Genomic DNA, 20,601 nt, shown 5'->3' with positions numbered 1-20,601 from the left:
TTCCTTCCTTCCTTCCTTCCTTCCTTCCTTCCTTCCTTCCTTCCCTCACTCCCTCCCTCTCTCTCTCTCTTTCTTTCTTTCTTTCTTTCTTTCTTTCTTTCTTTCTTTCTTTCTTTCTTTCTTTCTTTCTTTCTTTCTTTCTTTCTTTCTTCATTTACTTTTATTTATCACTGTGAGATACAGTTATAGACTTACAAACTTTCGTGCTTTCGTTTCAGTCATACAGTGATTGAGTACCCATCTCTCCACCAGTGCACATTCTCCACCACCAATGATTCCAGTATCCCTCCCACTCCCCCACACACACACCTCTGTGTCAAGAACATTCCCTTTTGCTCTTGCTCTCTCTCTCTCCCTTTGGGTATTGTGGTTTAGTAAGCAAATTCTTGTCCATTCGTGGGATATTTTGAACTTCTGTCTGTTCTGTTCTGAGAGGAGATAAAGTCTGGCTAGATTTTTTGCATTCCAGAACATATTTTGTATATATTTGTTTACTTTAATTGAGGCATCCTTGGCTTACAAGACTGGCATTATTGGTGGAGACTTCATCAGGAATATGTAGATCCACTTTCTGTCTGAATTCAGATCAAGCTGGAAAAAAATTTCTCAAGAGTGTGTCTTTAGTTTCTTCCTCTTCCTCTCTGTGGAGATTGTTTGCGGGGTTTCACTCTCCGCCACACTTCCAGATTGCCTTTGTCAAGTATTGTCATCTTCTTACTTGGTGCCTTAGCATGATTTGACACCATGGCTCACTCCTCCTTTCTTAATATCCAAGCGAGGCCCTACTTTTCCATACATGGCTCTGATACTCTGTTATCCTCCCCGCCCTTATCCCCCCCCCACCCTGGCTGGATCTTGCTCTTTCTCACTGACTTCTAAACATTGCCAGCCCTCAAAACATGCCCTTGGACCTCTCTACTCACTACATTACCCCCGATATCTCCTCCTATCTGTAACTGTTAAATACCACTTATACACTGATAGCCCTCTAGTTTATTTCTCCAGCCTCTAGGCCTCCTTTGACCCTTATTACTCATAAGCCAGCGGTCTACTTCCCAGCACCATTCAGACGGTCGGCAGACACCGCTGGCATAAAATGTCCCAAACAGAAACCTACCTGCATCCTACCAGCTGCCTATCCTCTCAGTGAATCAACTAACTGAATCAAAAGTCTCTGCATCCCCTGCCTGTCCTTTAACTGTGTGTCCATATAGCCCACCAGTAGTAGTTTTGTGCTTGTCTTTGAAATATGTCGGAGAGGGGCCAGGTAGATGGCCCGGAGGGCTGCACTGTGTGCTTTGCATGTGGGGACCCTGGATTCTGTCACTGGCAGTAGCCCCTGTGCACCACTGGATGCCAGAAACACTGACCACTTCTCACCTCTTATTGTTGCCTCCTTAGGCAGCCATCATCTCTGACCTAAATTATTCAACACTCCCCTAATACGCTTGGAGAACCTACTGCTACTTCACATTCTCATTTCTTCTTAAAAGAGTGATTTAAAGAAAAAAAATCTTCAAGTAGATGCTGTTTCTTCTCTGGTTCGAATCTGTGATCTCACCTAGACTACAGACCCAAGTCCTTAAAGCAGTCTTGCAGACTCTGCCCTGCTCTCCTGCCCCTCCTGCCCTTTTCCCAGGCACTCACCGGGCCCCAGCTCCCTGGCTTCCTCTCCAGGTCGCCTCAAGTCTTTGCCCTTTCTCCTCCCTCAGAGTCCTGAGCCTCTGGTTCCCGCTCTCACTTCCGCCCTTAGCTCCAAGGTCGCTCCCTGTTCTCAAAGAGAAGCTCCAGTCTCCCCTATGGGATCGTGCCTACCATCTCTTCCCACTCCCAGGCCCCTTCCTGGCCATATTGCCTGAGCACACTTAGTCTCATGTGACTTATTAATTCATTTATTTATTTATAATATGGCCCAAAAGAACAAATGAAAAATTTAGCTCATTGTTTCATTATATTAAGAGGCTAGATGGAGAGAAAAAGACGAAGAACTTCTTTGTTTAAGTGTTAAATGTGTCTGGGTAGTATGGATGTCTAAGTTGTGGGATTTCATTCTTTCTTTTTTTTTTTGCTTTTTGGGTCACCCCCGGCGATGCTCAGGGTTCCTCCTGGCTCTGCACTCAGGAATTACTCCTGGCGGTGCTTGGGGGACCAAATGGGATGCTGGGAATCGAACCCCAGTTGGCTGCGTGCAAGGCAAACGCCCTACCTGCTGTGCTATCACTCCAGCCCCGCATTTCATTCATTTATCATACAGTAGTGAGAAGTTACTATTAGTATTTACTGTATGGAACTGAATATGTCATAGCTATGTTGTGTGTAGTTATAGCATAGTTATAGCATGTGAGTTTCATGCATGTACTGTTGAATGAACATAGTGAAAAAACAAAGCTGTACATGCAGTGATTTCATTTATTTAAAGTTTGAAAGGTCACCAATCTAGTGTTTGGGGTGAAATTTTAGGTGGAAAAAAATAAAGTTAAATAGAGGATTTTCATAAAAACTAGGAGACTGACTACCTTTATGGGGGACAGTAATGATCAGAATTGTCTTAGGTTCAAACATGATCTATTTCCTGACATCAGTGGCTTATATATGACTGTTGTTTTTACTATTTCTGAATCTTTTAGACCTCTATGTATTATCTATATATTATAAATATATCTACAGATATATATTATCTATATATTATCAAGCTGAACATAAAAATTCCTGCTATAGCCATTACATTTAATTATAAAAAGTTTTTAAATTATTATGCATCTCAAGATATTTGGTGCCATAAACTTTATCTTATTGTGAAATTTAATGATAGCATTCTTAACCTCTCATTTAAAACCCACAGATACTTATCTTTTCTTGTTTCTGTGTTTCTTATGATAAGTTTTTGTTTTTATTGTATAGTAATGTTTATCCAAATTGAATAAGAAGATTTCCTTCTGTCATAATTGTGCTTATTGTTAAACTTAAATGTTAGATCACACAAAAGCCATTTACCTCTTTCCATGCTTAATACTTATTTATCTCCAGATTTCTTTTAGTTTTTTGCTTGGTCCTCAAGGAGACTAAAATAGGAATATATTGGTTAAAAAATATATAACAATACAAACAACTTCAACTTCTAAGGACTAATCATTGGTTTTCATGTACATTGACACTTTCTGATTATATAATCTCAGTGGTCCTTGGTAGGATTAAAGGAATACCAATAAGAAACAGATTTGGGGTTTCCTTTTTTGCAAAGGTTAGTCTTGATAAACTTTTTTGTTTAGTATTTATTGTTTGAAGAGAATGCAATGATTAGTGGGTATGGATGGGAAGTGAATAACTCAAATAATCTGATCCTATAAGATGAACTCTTCCCGTGAGTTGGATCTGTCTTGATTCTGAACCAGTGTTACTGCATTTAGATTTTTTTCCCTCAAGGTTAGAGTTATATTTGGATAATACCTTAAATGTTCACAGTAAGAAATGGTGCATTTTGCCACAGTTCAGTGGATAGGATGCTTGTCTTGCATATAGCCAACCCGGATTCATCCTCAGCAGCATTCCATGTGGTCCCTTGAGCACTGCCAGAAGTAATTCTAGTATGCAGAGTAGGATTACACCCTGAGCAACACTGGGTGTGACACACATACACACACACAGAGAATACATTTTGTTATTCATTTGCATACATTAGCATTCACAGCGACCATTTACTCTTAAAATATATTTTGTGTCACTGACAATTTAAATGTAATGGTATAAACCAAAATAAAAGTGTTTCCAAACCTTTCTACATGAAATATAGAATTTCAGATGCTATAGTATTCCTGACCTGATCCGTTTCGGACCTGGGTCATTTCACCCCTCCTTAGGCAACCTGGTGGTCCTCTGCTCCCAGGGGGATCACCATATTGATGCCAAACTTAGTGCAGACACCCAATCGGCATAGGGTACTGCAGCCCAGAACTACTGGACTCAAGCAATCCTCTAGCCTTGTTTGCCTTGCACAGGGCCGACCCAGGTTTGATTCCTTCGTCCCTCTTGGAGAGCCCGGCAAGCTACCGAGAGTATCCCACCGGAAGGGCAGAGCCTGGCAAGCTACCCGTGGTGTATTGATATGCCAAAAACAGTAGCAACAGGTCTCACAATGGAACCATTACTGGTGCTCGCTTGAGCAAATTGATGAGCAATGGGATGAGAGTGCTACAGTGCTATAGGATTCCTGAAAATACATGTCTGATTAAATGTGCATTCTCAATTTAAAGACTCCCCCAAAATATTACAAGTAGAACTTCTGTATGGCCCAGTGATTCCATTTTTCAAATTTTTAAAGAACTATGGAATGCTTCACAGATTTATGTGTCATCGTTATGCAGGGACTGTGCTCATCTTCTCCGTATTGTTCTAAGTTTTAGCATACATGCTGCTGGAGAGAGCACCCAGTGGTTCCATTCTTGGGCCTCTGATCCAAGGACACAAAAACATTCTTAAAAAGGAATATGCCTGTATTATTTACAGTCACCAAGATGTGGAAACAACCCAAGTGCCCAACCACAGATGTGTGGATAAAGAAATTATGGTGCATATAAACAGTGGAGTATTCGTCAGCTATGGGTAAATGAAATCCTGCAGTTTGCTGCAACTTGGATGGAACTGGAGAGTATTCCCAAATAAAGTGAGCCTGAAAGGAAAAGACCAGTGTCAGATGATCTCACTCATATGCAGAGTATAAAGAAGAAGCAGAAGGGATTAGGCAGTCCCCTGCTGAAGTAAGCCCTCAGAAATGGTCAGTAGAACTAGGAACTGAGGAGGCGAGCAGGACAGGGAAAGAAGCTGTATGGGAAAATAGTGGAGGGAGCTTGATACAAGGGGAAAAGAGTTGGTGCAGCAGCCCTGCGTGCGTGAAACAGTGACCAGCGTGACTGTAAGCTATGATACATCAGTCAAAAAAAAATATGAAATGCTTCCAAATTTCTTAACAGCCTTAGAAAGTTTTTTTTTTTAAAGATACTCATCATTTTATTTATTTATTTATTTATTTTGCTTTTTGGGTCACATCCAGCGATGCACAAGGGGTTACTCCTGGCTCATGCACTCAGGAATTTACTTCTGGTGGTGCTCAGGGGACCATATGGGATGCTGGGAATCGAACCCGGGTTGGCCGCGTGCAAAACAAATGCCCTACTCACTGTGCTATGCTCCAGCCTATAGCCTTAGAAAGTTTTAAGTCCTAACATTTATTACTCATAAGCATGAACGGAGGGACCATATCTATGTTTCATTTGCTCATTCATTACATCCCTAGTACTTGATGAGTATCCAAAACATGGTTTAAAAGGAATGGATAGTTATTGTAGGTTACCAACATTATATGTCACCTTATTTAATTTTCATAGTCATCCTAAACATTAGGTTGGGGGATGCCTATTTTATTGACACAGAAGCTGGGTCTCAGGAAGGTTAAGAGAGTTGCTCAATGTCAGACAGCTAGGAAATAGTTGGGTTGGGAATCTGAGATGTGTCTGATTTGCTGTAGATCTCCCTTTTTAGCAGAGACTGTTGGTTATCTACTCAGGAGCTCTGTCCCTTCTCACCCTTAATTGGACTTTAATCTTGTCTTCATGTCCTTAGGTGACTCAGGTAAAGTTTAATTGCTCTAAGCCAAAGCAATGAATGCCTCCATTCCTAATGCCTGTGATCCTCTTAGGGAGACATAAACCGGAGGGTGACGCCAGAGAGAGTACATAAGGGAGGCACTTGCCTTCCACGCAGTTGGCTGGGGTTTGATCCTGGCACCTCATATATGGTCCACTGATCCCTACCTCCAGTTATCCTTGAGCACAGAGCCAGGAGTCTTCCCTATAAACTGCTCAGTGTGCACACCACCCACCCCGGAAAAAAAAACAGAAAGACAGAAAGAGAATATAACCCAACTTTTACCAGTTAGATTGAAAGATAATGTCTGATAATGGCCACAGGGGGTTGGTCCCATGAAAAGGGCTTTTTTGCTTTCTTAACAAAGAAACACGAGCAGGAAGCAGACCTTTCTTTGGCTCCTGGGTGTTGATGAATGGGCATGTGATGCCTCCAATACTAAAGCCCTTTTGCTGCCAGCAGGGAAGCTAGAAGATTGTCCTAGATGCCTAATCAGCTGTCAGACTCCCTGGGATGCTCAGTAAGTGACAACTATCAATCAAATACTTGCTTTTGCTCAGCCAGTGACTTAAAAGCTTGGGCTGCCAACCAGCTAATTAGGCATCAATTGCTCTGTGACACAGGTGCCAAGAAAGCTGCTTCTCTCCAGTTTAAATATCTTTGTTCCAAATGCACGAGCAAAATGAACTGCTGTTATAGTGTTTGCCTTATGGAAATGAGACACACAGACTTATTCACTAGCCACTTATGGGGTGCCAGTTGCTGCTGAGCACCAGAACTGAGAAAACATACATAGAAAAAATGACACTCTGCCAGTCTCTCCCTGAAGAGTGAAGATCAGAGAGGAGGGGTCATGAGGTCTTTGTGCCAGAACTAGGAAGAAATGGCATTTGAGCAGAACCTCAAAAGAACAGGAAAGGTGGGGGAGGCTATCCTGGCCAAGGAGGTAGCCTAGGAGATCCACATGGATGTGAAAGAATGGAGCAGTGAAGGCAGTACAAGTGATTGAGTGTGTTGTGTGCAGGTTAGAATTGGGGGACGAGTCCAGATAGGTGAATAGGAGCGTGGTCGTGAAGAGCTTTGGAATCTAGCTTTAGTGTGATTAAAGGAACAGGAAGGTAGGGAAGGATGTTAAACATATGCACATCATAAAGATCCCTTTGGTAGCAGAGAAGAAAATATTTTTGGAAGACTAAAGAGATGGGTAGAGAAGATGATAGGAGAAAAGGGACTTTTGGAATGAAGAGAGATTTAGGAATGTTTTTGATAGCACTTGACAGTTAAATGTCAGAGTAGCAGAACAGGGGTCTGTAAAGAAATGCAGAACCAGACAGAGGCATAGAGGAAGTTGCCAGGTTGTGTGGTTGTGGGCTCAGGGGAGGATAAAGACTGTGAGTCTAATAAGCAGTATCCAAGGTGGAGTGACCGACTTAGTATAGACTCAGGCGTTAGGAAGTTTGGATTTATCGACTCGTGGGTAAGTGTTGCAGAAGGAAAATGGCCTGAGAAATGTAAGAACTTGAAGATGCTTATTCGAGAGTTCAAAGTCTTTTTGGACCACTAAACAAAGGAGCAGATTGCCACAGCAGAGGGATATCACACATGGAGTGGAGGGTTGGGATCTCAGTTAACTCTTTTTTTGTTTTGTTTTGTTTTTTAGGGTTATTTGATTTGTTTTGGTTTTTGGCGCCACAGTCAGCTATGTTCAGAGTTTACTCCTGGCTCAGGAATTACTTCTGGTGGGGCTTGATGACCATATGGGATACTAGGGATCATACCCTGGTCTACCACGAGCAAGGGAAAGGTCCTACCCGCTGTATTATACCACTCTGGCCCCTCAGTCTCAACTGTGATGGTGAAGCTCAGATACCGGAGCAGCGAGATCTGGAGAACAAAGTTGAACTTTGGTGGCCTAAGTTTTTTTTTCTTGGTTTTTGGGTAACACCCAGCGATGCACAGGGGTTATTTCTGGTTCATGCACTCAGGAAGTACTCCTGGCGGTGCTCAGGGGACCATATGGGATGCTGGGAATTGAACCTGGGTCAGCCGCGCGCAAGGCAGATGCCCTACCCACTGTGCTATCGCTCCAGCCCCTGGTGGCCTAAGTTTTTGTTTGTTTGTTTGTTTTTGTTTTTTTGGGTCACACCTGGCAATGCACAGGGGTTACTCCTGGCTCAGGAATTTGGTGGCCTAAGTTTTTACAGGTGGAATAGCTCCACATCATACAGGAGCAGGATGAGTGGTCCACATCTAAGGAGGCAATCATTGGTGTTGAAGAGGCAGTGTATGGGGTGTGAGAAGGAGCACACACATGAACATGGATGTGATCAGGATTATGGTCAACTGGGGGCAGAGGAGAAAAATCATAAGCCAGCTCTTGAATCTCTGGTACCTTTCAGGTATGATGAGAACCACAGAAGGGATAGAGGAGATTCATAACTGAAAGCCACAACTGTGCCAGGAAGAAGAGTTTCTCATAAGCAATTAGGGGCATACTGAATGGGCACTGCTCACAGTGATTTAGCACTTTCTGCACACAAGGGTCTGTTCTAAGTGTCACATAGGCTAAACTCATTTCATTCTCACCGATGAGATTAATGCTGTTATTATCCCCCATTCGTCCAATAAGGAGACAGGAACCCTGAAACATTTCATAACTTGCTCAAGGTACATCGCAATGATTCGGTCCAGGCAGCTCGTTCCAAAGTCCACGCTCTTACCCACACCACTACCCTGTGATTCTGTGGGATGATTCTATGAATCGAGCCCCTGGGAGTAGGAGAAAAGGTCGGGAACAAGCTCCCTCCACTAATGGGTGTGTGGAGGATGTTACGTCTGCAGTGGGGCACATTCACTAAAGGCAGAACCTGGCTGTTCCCGATAGCATCAGAGCCTTTATGTTTTCTAGAGTCTATTTTATTTAGTACTTAAACATAATGGCGTGCCTTTGAACTGTGTGTTAATATGTAAACTGCCCAGGGCCTTTAAGAAGTGGGTGTGGTAAACTTTAAAATAAATGGTTTCACTAATTATTAACTATAAGTCCTCAATTACAGAAAGGAATTAATTTGCATCTTTTAGAGAACTTGGAACCCATTCTAAGAAGGACAGAAGAGAAACTGCAATATGCAACTCTGAATAGTCTGGGGCCTTGTTTTTCTTCCTGGCATTACAAAACCATGACCAGTCAGATATCAGAGTTCACGATAACCTGTTGAAGAAATTCTCCTTTTTCTTTATGTTACCAACCAGACACTTTTTAATTTTTGGTTTTGGGGTTATACCTGGCAGTACTCAGGGCTTACTATTGGCTCTGCACTCAGGGATCACTCCTGGTGGGCTCAGGGGACCAGCTGGATGCTGGGATTCAGCCCAGGTTGACTATGTGCAAGGTAAATACCCTAGCCCCTGTACTATCTCTCGGCTTCCTACCTTGATGTAGCTGTGTATCTCTTATGTAACGTTTCCTTCCTCAAATTGCCTTCAGAGATATGTTATTGTTGAGGCACCTAACAATCATTCTTGTCACCACCGAGCATTATATTTTATGGATCATGCCTTCATTTGTAAACTTTTGTTTGTTTGTTTGTTTTGGGTCACACCTGGCAATGCTCAGGGGTTCCTCCTGGCTCTACACTCAGGAATTACCCCTGGCATGCTCAGGGAACCATAGGGGATGCTGGGAATCGAACCTGGGTCCGTTGTGTGCAAGGCAAATGCCCTACCCGATGTGCTATCACTCCATCCCCTTCATTTGTAAACTTTTAGAGGAATGTGATCAAAAGTTATCGATCGTTGTTTTCTTTGCTCTCATAAACATGACTTTCTCTAATCTCCTTGTACACCTGGTGTCACGTAGAAAATCAGTCGTCTCGGGGTCTGCAAGTAGGATTTTGTTGACGTCATCGGGCAAAACCAACATTCACTTCAATTACTGCATTATGGCAACTTGTTTTCCATAATACTAATTTATGCTCCTCATTCTGTATGCCAACATTTCTCTGATGAATCACACTACATGACGTCGGTCCCTATAGACTAGGTGTGTAGATGACGCCATCTAGGTTTTTTGTAATTACACTCTGTCAGCATTTCTCAATCAGGTGCTATTTGGATATTCACCCACAACCTCTAGAAAATTTCTGTAATCTTTACTGTGGCCCCCCACGCTCCGCGGGATAGTCTTAGGGGAGTGTTGATGAAAATCGTGGAAATTAGGCATCAAGACAGGAGATTTAGGGGTTCACTGGAAACAAGTCAGACATGGTCATGTTGGAAAAAGAGTTGAGAAACATTATAATGTTCAAACAAGGGCAAAACATTTCTTAGGCCCTATCCCTATTGTTCTGGGACACAATGGGTAGTTTGAGAGGCTCTCCAACATTTGGGATTACCCAAGGTTGGTTTTTTTTTGTACTATTATAAGTTTATCATTGCCATTGTACAAATGGTCAGTGCATGTGGTTTTAACTCACATTTTTGTGATGTTTACTATCATTCCAATCTGTGCTTTTCAGAGAATGAGAGTAGAAAATGCCCATTTGTATCTTTTGCTCACTTTTTTCCCTGTTAGGCTGAACTGACTGTGTTTTCCTTTCTGCTTTTGACATCTTTCATTTCTCTCCTGAGTTTCATATATCCTGGATATGAGTTCTTTGTTAGGAACTCAGATCACAAGTCACTTCTACCAGGGTTGTGGCATTGTAGTATTTATTAATGAACAGAATTATTCATTTTAGTGTAATTTATTCTATCACATTTTTTCTTTGTAACTTTCAGTAGATAGCTTTCAAAATGTCTTACCAGGACCAGAATAATCGTCCAGCAGGTAAGGAATACGCTGACCTAGATTCAATCTACATCACCCATACAGTCCCCGGGGCTCTGACAGGAGTGAGCCCTGACAAAGCTCTGAGAACCGCCAGCTGTGGCCTAAAAACAAAAACAAAAACAAAATCTTAGGTATTCTGAGGTCATGTGTTCCCCCCTATGTTTTTCTAAAAAGTTTTATTTTTTCTTTGGTATTTAGTTCAATCTGAATTTTAAAATGCATTTTCAGTAACATGTATTATTTGTATATATCGAAATAGCTGTATTTTTATTCTTCATAGTCTGTTAAAGGGAGTAGTAGAGTAAACCATTGGATAACATTAAGTGCATCTTATACTAAAACAGAACTAAGTCATGTTATATATTGCTTGTTTTAGCTTGTTATTACTTATGAGTTTTACTTAAATTTATGATATATGTGAGACATATACTGAAACTTTTTCTTGGGTTTGACTCCAATTTATTTCAGCTTAGCTTTCTCTCCTCTTTTTTGTATATTTGGAAGGGAACAGAAACTACTTCTACTTAATGGAGAATTTGCCTATAAAACTTTTTGTACTTAGTAATTTCCTATTGGAAAAAATTTGACTCAATGTTTTATAGGCTTATTCTTTTTTCCCCAGTTTTGAATTATTTATTAATTATAATATCCAAGAATTATATATCTTATATTTTCAAATACACAGCCATAAGTAAATCATATCAGATTATGTTTTAATCTCTCATATATCTGAAGTAATGCTCCTTTTTCATTGTTATGTTCTTTCTTTGTCATTTTAACCTTTTTGTCATAATCAGGTCTTGTTCAATATATGATGCTTAAATAAATTTCACATATTTCTCTGCCAGAGAGTGGGTACAAGAGTTAAGGTGTCTTCCATGTGAAAGCTGCAGATTTGGTCCCCAGTATCACATGATCTTCTAAGCATCACTGGACAGGCCTCCCTACTCCCGTGACTCAATTTATTTTCTCTTTTTAATATTCATTTAAGAGATTTATTCAAAGGCCAATACTTGACTTTTTAATTCATCCATTGTACTTTTAATTTATATTTTATAGAGACCGCTCCTAGAGGATCAGGCAGAGAGGTTTGGGAGCCTCTGCCATAGTCCTCTGACTCACTTGTGCTGGGCTGACCACTCAGGTTCAGTGGTTAGGGCTAGTGGGGTTTGGGGATACCAGGACACGCTTGGTGGTGCGGCAGGACATGCTGAGGGGGGAGAAGGGCATGCAGTGGTGAAGTTGGAACTCAGAGCCTTGTACATGTCCAGCAAATACGTGCCCATGACTTTTATTTCTACTTTGTGTCTTTTTGTAACTTCTTATTTTGATGTTTGGCAAAATAATGTTCATTTGTTCTTGTCTCAGAGGACACTAGCTTGTGAATATCTAGGCAATTTCATACATATTCTTTTACATGTTTAGAAATTTTATATGTTTGGGGCTGGAGCAATAGCACAGTGGGTAGGACGTTTGCCTTGCATGCGGCTAACCCGGGTTCAATTCTCAGCATCCCATGTGGTCCCCTGAGCACACCAGGAGTAATTTCTGAGTGCAGAGCCAGAAGTAACCCCTGTGCATCGCCAGGTGTGACCCAAAAAGCAAAAAAAAAAAAAAGAGAGATTTTATATGTTTACTATTATTTTCTTTTTTTTTTATTTGTATTGATGTAACATTTGTCCTTCATTTGTTTGTTTTATTGTTTGTTTGTCTTTGGGACTTTTTTTTTTTTTGGTTTTTGGCTCACATCCGGAGATGCTTAGTGGTTACTCCTGGCTCTGCAAGCAGGAATTACTTCTGGCAATACTTGGAGGGGACCATATGGGATGCCAAGAATTTAACCTGGTGGGTTAGCCATGCCTGAGGCAAATACCTTGCTGAACTATTGCTCTGGCTCCAGTAACACTTGTTTTTAACAAAGTTCCAGGCATAGTGCATAATATTTAAGCATCTGTTTATGCTGTGTTGAGATATAATATGTACATATGTAATGTTACACATATTATACATGTGTATATAAATATGACACTTATATTTACATCAATATCAAATATCTACATGGTCTGGTTTCCACACAATTGGACCTCCTTAAGTTGATTTACTACTTCCATCTCCTTGCACTCTGGGGTGGCTAGCATTTTGTTCTCATAATCTAAGAATGTATTTTTGTTTTACTTAATTTGTTCTCTTGTTTTATTTATTTGCCACAACTGAAATCCTGTGATGTTTACCTTTTTAAAAATCTGATTTATTTCACTTACAATAATAATCTCCAAGCAATTTTAATTATTTTCTAACTTTTTATTATGTTCCCTTTTTACTGAGTTAGTTAGATTTGTTCACGATCATGTCACGATCATGAAATCCTGTTAATCGTTGATTTCTCAAGCGGGCTCAGTAACCTCTCCATTTGTCCTTTCCCTGAGATCTTAGAAGTCTATCTCGACTTGGGCCCTCCAAAGGATGTTGCACTGGGGGCTCTTTCAGGGTCAGATCCAGCTTGTTACTGGCTTTAGCATATGAATACACCATGGGAAGCTTGCAAAGGCTGTCCCATGTGGGCAGGAAACTCTCAGAATCTTGCCAGTTTCTCTTAGAGGGAGAACCTCAGTTCCAGTGGTCTTCGGCCACTGAGAGCTCTGATCGGGGCAGGGAGGGAAGCTGGAACCCATCCCCTCCGAGGGGCCCTGGGGGAAGACAGCCAGGCATGCGGGCAAGAGACTCTCTAGGTTTGTAATTTAGAATTATTTAGAATTATTTAAATTCCCAAGTGTATGTTTTTCTACTAATGATTTTGTTGCTGGTTTCTCATTCTAGTAATCTAAATGTTATGATGTAAAATCTAATTATGTTACTATATAAAATAATACATATGAACTTTTTAGTATTAAAATACAAAAAACCCTAAGCAAATTAAGTTGAATTATTAGTCATCCTATATATGTCTTCAGTATTTTTTGAACCCTAAACATTTGAGATAAGTATTGCTTTATGCAGTACTTTATTTTTAGACTTACAGGAATGTTTGCCATTTTCTGTGTAAATTCTTCCACCTAATGGCTGGAGAAATAGTTTAGGGGTTAAGGCTTGTACCCTGCATGTGGCTGACCCTGGTTCCATCCCTGATACCACATGTCCTTTGAACACCACTGAGATTGGTCCCTGAATGCAGCTGGATGTGGCTCAATCACCTTCAGTCTACCCCACTCACCTCCAAAACTGCTTCTCCAACCCCAATTCTTATATATCTTAGACAACCTTTCTGAGAAATTCTTCTTTTCCTTTAGCAAGTTGTCAGAAACATTTTATCATTTTATTGATAGAAGAAGACATGGACAGACAGTTGTTCCTTGAATGTTTTAAAATAAAATTCTAAAAGAGACCAAGGTATTTTATGGTGAAGTTGTCAGTTATTAACTTCAGAGAAAGTGTATGGGGGGGAGGGGTGGCATTTATGTGGGAGGGAAAAAGGTGCAGATAAGCTTTATCTGGTCACAGAAATAACTTGGTCTAGACAGTTGACACATGAACTAACTTAGACATGAGTTTTTAATAGTTTGGTAACTCTATTACTCTGCACTGTATTATCTGTAAACTGTACCAAATCAAAGCATAGTTTTGACCAAAAAACATACAACACCCAAGAATGTGTAGCTATTTCAATCACCAGCATGAAGTTTCAATGGTGTAAAACAGACAAAGCAACAAAGATACATAAACCAAAGCAAAATTAGTCAGTTATTTCCATAGGAATAAAAAACTTATTTAAAAAGTATGTGTGTGTCAGTTTGGGGGATGGAAAATGGTCAGCTTTGTGTCTTTGGGAAAGTATATTTAGGATTAGCACGGAGGGTAGTAGAGCAAGTACCTTGCATGTGTGAGGTTCTGGGTACAGTTTCCATCACCACCTGTCCCCACCCCAGCACCTGTGGACGTAATTAGCCCCTGATGATCTCTAGGTTTGGCCCAGAAATATTTTTATGTGTATTTTTGAGAAATAAATGCTTTTATACTAAGATCAGTAGCAACAAGAAAGGGGAGACCTTTCTAAGCACTCCCCGGCATCACTCTGAGAGTCCTAGTGAATTAAAACCAGCAAAGATGTGGGAAGAAAGATAAGATGATTGTGTAGGAAATCTGAATCAATCAAAAAGCTTCAATGTCGTGGAGGGTTTTGCCAACTTTGTCTTCCATGTACCTTATGGATTCTGGTCTGGTGTTGAGATCTTTAATCCACTTTGACCTGACTTTTGTGCATGGTGTGTGTTAGAGATCTAAGCCTATTTTTTTTGCATGTAGCTGTCCAGTTTTGCCAACACCATTTGTTGAAGAGGCTTTCCTTGCTCCAATTCACATTTTTGCTCCCTTACCAAAGATTAGATAATCATATATTTGAGGGTGTGTGTCAGTCTATTCAACCCTGTTCCATTGGTCTGTGGCTCTGCCTTTGTTCCAGCTTACATGCTCAGACAGAGAAGGGAACACCAAGTGGAGGATGTTGGGAGGATTTATTCGGGTTGGAAGATGTGAGCTGAAAGTAGACTATAGACCGAACATGAAGGCCACTCAATACCTCTATTGCAAACTACAACACCCCAAAAGACAGAGAACAAAAGGAAATGCCCTGCCACAGAGGCAGGGTGGGGTGTTGGGGGATGGGTTGGGGGTGGTGAGAGGGATACTGGGATCATTGGTGGAGGTGAAGGGGCACTGGTGGAGGGATGGGTAAATGATCACTGTATAAGTGAAATGCAAACACAAAAGTTCATAAGTTTGAACTGTACATCACAGTGATTCTCTAATAATTTTTTTTTAAAAAAGACCTATTTTAATAAGTAACCAAGGCAAGGTGACAGGATAGATGGATAATATACATGTTGATTGCTTTTCTGTAAAGGAAGCTGTCACTTAACTGCATTTTGTTGAACGACAGACCAAATCAGCAATGTACAATGTTGTATAGCCCATAACCTACTGTGGCAAAACTTCCCAACACATGTCTTAGAATGTATTTGTTTCCTAAGCGATGTGTGACTATCAACAATGAACATGTGAGATTTTCTTTTTTTGTTGTTGTTGCTTTCGGACCACAGCCAGTGGTGCTCAGAGGTTACTCCTGACTCTGCATTCAGGAATTACTCCTGGTGGTGCTCAGGGCCGCGTATGGGATGGTGAGGATCAAATCTAGGTCAACTGCATGCAAGGCAAGCACCCTAAGCACACTACCTGCGCATTACCTCTCTAGCCCCTCAACAAGTGGGATTTAAATGAAAAGTGCACCAATATAAAATACCATAATATGAGACTGACACCCAAGGACAGTAGAGACAAGGGCCAGGAATATTGCCTCATGGTTGGAAGCCTGCCTCATGAGCTGGGGGAGAAGGCAGCTGGGATAGAGAAGGGATCACTAAGTCAATGATGGTTGGAGGGATTGTTCGGGATGGGAGATGTGTGTGAAAGTAGATAAAGGGCCAAATATGATAGCCTCTCACTATCTATATTGCAAACCATAATGCCCAAAAGTAGAAAGAGAGTATGGGGAAAATTGTCTGCCAGAGAGGCAGGGGAAGGGTTGGGATGTGGTGGGGTCAATACTGGGGACATTGGTGGTGGAGAATGTGCACTGGTGGAGGAATGGGTGTTCGATCATTGTATGACTGAAACTCAAACATGAAAGCTTTGTAACTGTACATGACAGTAATTCAATTAAAAAATAATTAATTAACTAATTAAAACCACATTTAAATTAAAACTCAATTCAGCATGCACAATAGGAAATTTTTAATGTAAATCTAACAAACTATAATATCTATGTGAGAAAAATGATAGAAGTCTGATAAGGGAATCAGAGAACTAAACAAGTGGAACAATAGTCTATGTTCACAGATAGGTGTTTTTTTTTTTTTTTTGCTTTTTGGGTCACACCCAGCGATGCTCAGGGGTTACTCCTGGCTCTGCACTCAGGAATTACTCCTGGCGGTGCTTGGGGGACCATATGGGATGCCGGGGATCGAACCCGGGTCGGCCTCGTGCAAGGCAAACGCCCTACCCGCTGTGCTATCGCTCCGGCCCCTCAGATAGGAGTTTTTGATGTCAAATGTCAGGTTTCCCCACATGCTCTGTGAATTCACTTAAAGTATAATCTGTGAAAGAAAACTATGAAGATGGTGAAAAGAATCAATAGTTATCAGGGTTAGAGAGAGGGAGATAACAGGCAAGGAGGATTCATGGGATATGAAGAAACTCTAGGATACTTAAGAGGTAGATTCACATCATTGTACATTTCTTTAAATCCATAGAATTTAAAATTCCAAGATAAAATGTGGACTTTGGATGACAGCAATGTCTCAACATGGGTTGTAATTAATGTACCACTCTGGTGCAAGATGCTGATAATAAGGAATTTTATGCATGTTTGGAGATAAAGGTCATGTGGAAGTTTTCAAATTTGGGGGGGGGGGGGCGGGGGCCACATCTGGCTGTGCTGTGAGTTCACTCCTTGCTGTGCACTCAAGAATCAGGCCCAAACCACAGTACTATCTCTCTGGCCCCACGTTTTCTAATTTTTGCTCATTTTTTCTTTGAAACTATATCCACCCAAAAGGCTCAATTCTTGGGCCAGAGAGGGAATACAGAGGATAGGGCACTTGCCTTGACACGGCAGTCCCAGATTTGATCACTGGAACTTCATTCTGCTCCACAGAAAATGCCAGGAGTGATCCCTGAGCACAGAGCCAGGAGTAAACTCTGAGCACTACTGGGTATACCCCCAAAACAAAAACAAACCAAAGGGTTTAATTCTTGTAATTGTATAAGAATTATACTGTTTTCAAAAATAAGCCTTGGAAAAGAGAGTAGGTAGAGGAGTGGGGAAGAGAAAGAATGAGGGGAAAGAGAGAAGAAAAGTGCCTGCCATGGAGGCGGGGGTGAGAGCAGGAGGGAAATTGGGGACATTGGCGGTGGGAAATGGACACTAGTGAAGGTACGGGGGTTGGAACATTATATCACTAAAACCCCATCATAAACAACTTTGTATCTGTGTATATCACTCTGATTTATTTAAAAAAATAATTAAAAAATAAGCCTTGAAGCTAGAGAGCCCAAAGCCTTGTACCACTATTAAGAAGCCTTGCTTACCATCTTAGTTTGATCCCTGGCCCCTCACATGTTCCCTTCACATGTCCTCAGTACAGAGCCAGGAGTAAGCCTTGAGCACCACAGTCGTGTTAACTTCATCTTTGTCAAAAGTTCTAGGAAATATATCTTCATAATTTCTTGTATGTATTTACAAAATATATCTTGTAAATATGCCTATACATTCACAAGCATTTATATTCTTGTAAACTAGTTACCTTGATGAAAAATAAAATATTTGAAAAACAAAGAAGACATTTCCTGTTAAGAACCTGGAGACTTGATGTTAGAACCCACCTGAACCATGGCCTTCATAAATTGTCTTCACTTGTCAGAGGTGAACTTGAGAGAACAAAGTAGTATGGTTTATGCTTGATATAGATGAATTCATCTGTAGGGTGTGAATTATGGCTGCTAAACTGTCATTGGTAATATTGATATTTGAGATGGCCTGCTCTGTTGGGTTATAGAAAGTAAGAGAAATACTCCATGACAGAAAAAGAGTGGGTGGTAAACCCTTGGTTTATATTTGGTTTATAGTTCTTCAACATTGGTGGAATAATTTCTGAGGCCGCCAATGTATGACAGATAAAGCTAACTCTTGAAATTGATTTACAATTCCTTTTATTGCTTGATGTTAAAGTTTCCTCCTTACCCTTTATTAAATAGGTAAGATTACTAATCTGTTCTTTATAAGTCACCATGAAGTCATTAACAACAGGGAAATGAATGATAAGCTAATTTGCAGATGGTAAAGGTCTCCATCTGGAAGTAGATTGTCAGAGCAGATATTCCACTGCCTTTGTGTCAGCATGTTTCTTTCTCTCTTTCTCTCTTTCTCTCTCTCTTTCTCTCTCTCTTTCTCTCTCTCTTTCTTTCTCTCTTTCTTTCTCTCTTTCTTTCTTTCTTTCTTTCTTTCTTTCTTTCTTTCTTTCTTTCTTTCTTTCTTTCTTTCTTTCTTTCTTTCTTTCTTTCTTTCTTTCTTTCTCTCTCTCTCTCTCTTTCTTTCCTTATTTCTTTTGAATCACTGTGAGATACAGTTACAAGGCTTTCATGTTTGAGTTTCAGTCATACAATGATCAAACACCCATCCCTCCACCAGTGCATATTCTCCACAACCAATGCCCCTAGTATACCCCCCTTTTCCAATCCTTCCTCTGCCTCCATGGCAGATAATTTCTCCCACACTCTTTCTACTTTGGTGCATTTTGGTTTGCAACACAGATACTGAGAGGCTATCTAGTCTGGTCCTTTATCTGCTTTCGGCACATATCTCCCATCCCGAACAATTCCTCCAACCATCATTGTCTTAGTAATCCCTTTTCTATTCCAGTTGCCTTATCCTCCAGATCATGAGGCAGGTTTCCAACTGGTCAGCACATTTCATTATATTAGGAGCAGATTCTGAATGAGAACATGCTGGTAAATACCTGACATGAGCATTTGCTATAATAACTTCCATTTGGCCAAATCCCTTAGTAAAATGAATGAAGCTTATTATTCCCAGGGATCTTAGTTTTGCATAGGACTTGCACGAACAGGTAGAGAACCTGATGTTTATTAAAATTGTGGCTGTCATTTGACTCAATGACAAATTAAATTAGTACCTGTGCCTTAGTCACTTTAAGCAGGAAAATGTAAGCAGTACTCTTAAGCATACTGGGTAGAAAGGGGACGAGAATGAGGGTATCAATTTTCAGATAAAAATGCTTGGAGGGCCAGATAATCTCATCATCAGCCACCATCCAGATCACACAGCTGCTTCTCCTGGAAGGGAGCATAACATGAGACCCCCAAAGCCATGCCACCGGTCTCCACACCAGGCTGTTTTCACTCGGGGAGCCCCAGAGGGGGGAGGGTTGAGTTACCCTCCCCACCTCAAGCAGAGCCCTGGCAGCCAAAAACCTCCAGAACCCAGCCACAGTCATGCTCAAGGCCACTCTCCACACACTTGGACGAGTTTCACGCATGAAGGAACCGGCAGAGGAACCCAAGCATGTGGCATCCGGGGCTGGTATCTCCAAGCCTGCTTGGATTGGGACTGGGCCTCCTCCACCCAGACCCCCCATTTTCCAGTAGCTTGGCAGTTACACCCAGGAACTGCCCCCAGCGCCATGTAATCTCATCAATGGCCAAGATCCAGAGACTATATAAAACAAAGCTCTCAGAAGTGTGTGGCTGCAAGCCCACTGATGTGCCTAAAGCAGCACACATGTGTTTGGTTTTAACATACTTGCTTGTATTCTCTGATATACATTCTCCGTCCCTCTCGGAGAGCTTGGCAAGCTACCGAGAGTATCCCGCCCACACGGAAGAGCCTATTCTTCCCTGTGGCATATTCGATATGCCAAATACAGGAACAATAACAGGTCTCATTTTCTTGACTTTGAAAGAGCCTCCAATCATTGGGAAAAACGAGTAAGGAGAGGCTGCAAAAATCTCAGGGCTGGGACAAATGGAGACATTACTGGTGCCCACTCGAGCAAATCTATGAACAACAGGATGACAGTGTTATAGTGACAGTGATATGTATATACATATATGTGCATATATATACATATATACATATTTTCAGGCATATATACCAAAACTCACATTACCCAAACTTTAACATGTTAGTGATATCCTATAGAATGTCTTAATGGCTCCTGCCAAAATAGAACAATCTTCACACTGTTTCCTATATGAACAATTTTTTGTAATCATGTTTAGCAGTTTTTTATAACAGACAATACAAAATATATTCTTTCGGTTGTGTTTTGGGACAGGGATTGGGGCTTGGGATGGAAACATCCCAAATTTGGTGGCGGGAAGGTGTAACGGTGGTAGGATTGGTCTTTGAATATTAAATGTAATAAAATATTGTAACTTATAAAATAAAATAAATAAATAAGTGCTTGTGTGACAAGCTCATCCTGATACAAAGACAGATTTCCCAGCCGATATTTATTGTCTAACCTACTTTGTGCTGGTTGCCTGAATCCTCACTGTAC

General features: G+C 41.0%; 1 non-coding gene across 1 annotated transcript; it reads right to left on the bottom strand.

The window, feature by feature from the left end:
* Window positions 1-4,316: 4,316 nt before the first annotated feature.
* On the bottom strand, window positions 4,317-4,424 carry LOC129406627 (U6 spliceosomal RNA). Its single transcript, XR_008631115.1, has one exon. It is a non-coding gene; the product is annotated as a U6 spliceosomal RNA (small nuclear RNA).
* Between the last annotated feature and the right edge of the window lie 16,177 nt (window positions 4,425-20,601).

The sequence above is a fragment of the Sorex araneus genome, chromosome 7 (genome assembly GCF_027595985.1).
Source record: "Sorex araneus isolate mSorAra2 chromosome 7, mSorAra2.pri, whole genome shotgun sequence".
Taxonomy (NCBI): Eukaryota; Metazoa; Chordata; class Mammalia; order Eulipotyphla; family Soricidae; genus Sorex; species Sorex araneus.
The sequence above is the reverse complement of the archived record's forward strand: the minus strand, read 5'-3'. Positions and strand labels throughout refer to the sequence as shown.